Consider the following 2,500-nt stretch of genomic DNA (forward strand, 5'->3'; position numbering starts at 1 on the left):
TTGCAAATACTTTCAACTGACAACAATATTTGGACAGCTATATTCGAGTTCCACAAGGCAAATTAATTGACATGGTAGGATCGTCCAAGATTTAAACTCGGATTGTAGGATTCAGAGTCCTGAGTGATAACCTTTACAGCATAGAACCCTGTACAAGGGAGGAGTGTGTCACTGCAAAATCAAGGTAGGTCCTACCGAGATTTGAACTCGGATCGCAGGATTCAGAGTCCTGAGTGCTAACCATTACACCATAGAACCCTATACAGAGCAATTACTGTAGACTTCCGATTTTCCTGTCATTTGTACACCGGATAAACAGCAGATTATGAGATTATTGTTTGGCCATGTGAATAATTCAGCACAAAAAATAGAAAGGTTCTACCGAGATTTGAACTCGGATCACTGGATTCAAAGTCCAGAGTGCTAACCATTACACCATAGAACCATATTCTAAATCACATGGAAATTGAAAAAAAAAAATCTGTGTTTAATTAGCAACAGTGGACTGTCGTTCCTTCACGTGTTGCAAATACTTTCAACTGACAACAATATTTGGACAGCTATATTCGAGTTCCACGAGGCAAATTAATTGACATGGTAGGATCGTCCAAGATTTAAACTCGGATTGTAGGATTCGGAGTCCTGAGTGATAACCTTTACAGCATAGAACCCTGTACTCAATACTCTGTGACGGGTTCAGATTTTACTGTCCTTGGTTCACCGGAAAAACAGATCAAATATTGTCTGGCCAGAAACGGTATCAACTACCAGGCACTCATAGTATGCATTTACCGTAGGCTAGCCATTCGTGCGTAACAAGAGTGCTTATCGACTCCCACCCACTTGTTTCTTTCACGCACAACTATTTTAAAGTTGACAAGCTGCAAAATCAAGGTAGGTCCTACCGAGATTTGAACTCGGATCGCAGGATTCAGAGTCCTGAGTGCTAACCATTACACCATAGAACCCTATACAGAGTAATTATTGTAGACTTCCGATTTTCATGTCATTTGTACACCGGATAAACAGCAGATTATGAGATTATTGGTTGGCCATGTGAATAATTCAGCACAAAAAATAGGAAGGTTCTACCGAGATTTGAACTCGGATCACTGGATTCAAAGTCCAGAGTGCTAACCATTACACCATAGAACCATATTCTAAATCAACATGGAAATTGAAAAAAAAATAATTCTGCGTTTAATTAGCAACAGCGGACTGTCGTTCCTTCACGTGTTGCAAATACCATAGAACCCTATACAGAGAAATTACTGTAGACTTCTGATTTTCCTGTCATTTGTACACCGGATAAACAGCAGATTATGAGATTATTGTTTGGCCATGTGAATAATTCAGCACAAAAAATAATAAGGTTCTACCGAGATTTGAACTCGGATCACTGGATTCAAAGTCCAGAGTGCACATTACACCATAGAACCATATTCTAAATCCACATGGAAATTGAAAAAAAAAAATCTGTGTTTAATTAGCAACAGTGGACTGTCGTTCCTTCACGTGTTGCAAATACTTTCAACTGACAACAATATTTGGACAGCTATATTCGAGTTCCACAAGGCAAATTAATTGACATGGTAGGATCGTCCAAGATTTAAACTCGGATTGTAGGATTCAGAGTCCTGAGTGATAACCTTTACAGCATAGAACCCTGTACAAGGGAGGAGTGTGTCACTGCAAAATCAAGGTAGGTCCTACCGAGATTTGAACTCGGATCGCAGGATTCAGAGTCCTGAGTGCTAACCATTACACCATAGAACCCTATACAGAGTAATTATTGTAGACTTCCGATTTTCATGTCATTTGTACACCGGATAAACAGCAGATTATGAGATTATTGGTTGGCCATGTGAATAATTCAGCACAAAAAATAGGAAGGTTCTACCGAGATTTGAACTCGGATCACTGGATTCAAAGTCCAGAGTGCTAACCATTACACCATAGAACCATATTCTAAATCAACATGGAAATTGAAAAAAAAATAATTCTGCGTTTAATTAGCAACAGCGGACTGTCGTTCCTTCACGTGTTGCAAATACTTTCAACTGACAACAATATTTGGACAGCTATATTCTAGTTCCACGAGGCAAATTAATTGACATGGTAGGATCGTCCAAGATTTTAACTCGGATTTTCGGATTCAGAGTCCTGAGTGATAACCTTTACAGCATAGAACCCTGTACTCAATACTCTGTGACGGGTTCAGATTTTACTGTCCTTGGTTCACCGGAAAAACAGATCAAATATTGTCTGGCCAGAAACGGTATCAACTACCAGGCACTCATAGTATGCATTTACCGTAGGCTAGCCATTCGTGCGTAACAAGAGTGCTTATCGACTCCCACCCACTTTTTTCTTTCACGCACAACTATTTTAAAGTTGACAAGGGAGGAGTGTGTCACTGCAAAATCAAGGTAGGTCCTACCGAGATTTGAACTCGGATCGCAGGATTCAGAGTCCTGAGTGCTAACCATTACACCATAGA

At 39.8% G+C, this 2,500-nt stretch overlaps 7 non-coding genes across 7 annotated transcripts in view; all 7 read right to left on the reverse strand.

Moving 5' to 3' along the window:
* Window positions 1–186: 186 nt before the first annotated feature.
* On the reverse strand, window positions 187–258 carry trnaq-cug. Its single transcript has one exon. It is a non-coding gene; the product is annotated as a tRNA-Gln (tRNA).
* Window positions 259–373: 115 nt separating this feature from the next.
* Window positions 374–445, reverse strand: trnaq-uug. The gene has a single exon. It is a non-coding gene; the product is annotated as a tRNA-Gln (tRNA).
* A 451-nt stretch (window positions 446–896) lies between these two features.
* Window positions 897–968, reverse strand: trnaq-cug. Its single transcript has one exon. It is a non-coding gene; the product is annotated as a tRNA-Gln (tRNA).
* A 115-nt stretch (window positions 969–1,083) lies between these two features.
* Window positions 1,084–1,155, reverse strand: trnaq-uug. The gene has a single exon. It is a non-coding gene; the product is annotated as a tRNA-Gln (tRNA).
* Window positions 1,156–1,704: 549 nt separating this feature from the next.
* Window positions 1,705–1,776, reverse strand: trnaq-cug. Its single transcript has one exon. It is a non-coding gene; the product is annotated as a tRNA-Gln (tRNA).
* A 115-nt stretch (window positions 1,777–1,891) lies between these two features.
* trnaq-uug lies at window positions 1,892–1,963 on the reverse strand. The gene has a single exon. It is a non-coding gene; the product is annotated as a tRNA-Gln (tRNA).
* A 468-nt stretch (window positions 1,964–2,431) lies between these two features.
* The window catches only part of trnaq-cug, a 72-nt gene continuing 3 nt past the window's right edge, over window positions 2,432–2,500 (reverse strand). The window contains exon 1 of the tRNA in view: window positions 2,432–2,500. This exon is cut by the window's right edge and continues 3 nt beyond it. This is a non-coding gene — a tRNA (tRNA-Gln).

The sequence above is a fragment of the Oncorhynchus mykiss genome, chromosome 19, assembly GCF_013265735.2.
Source record: "Oncorhynchus mykiss isolate Arlee chromosome 19, USDA_OmykA_1.1, whole genome shotgun sequence".
Lineage (NCBI taxonomy): Eukaryota > Metazoa > Chordata > Actinopteri > Salmoniformes > Salmonidae > Oncorhynchus > Oncorhynchus mykiss.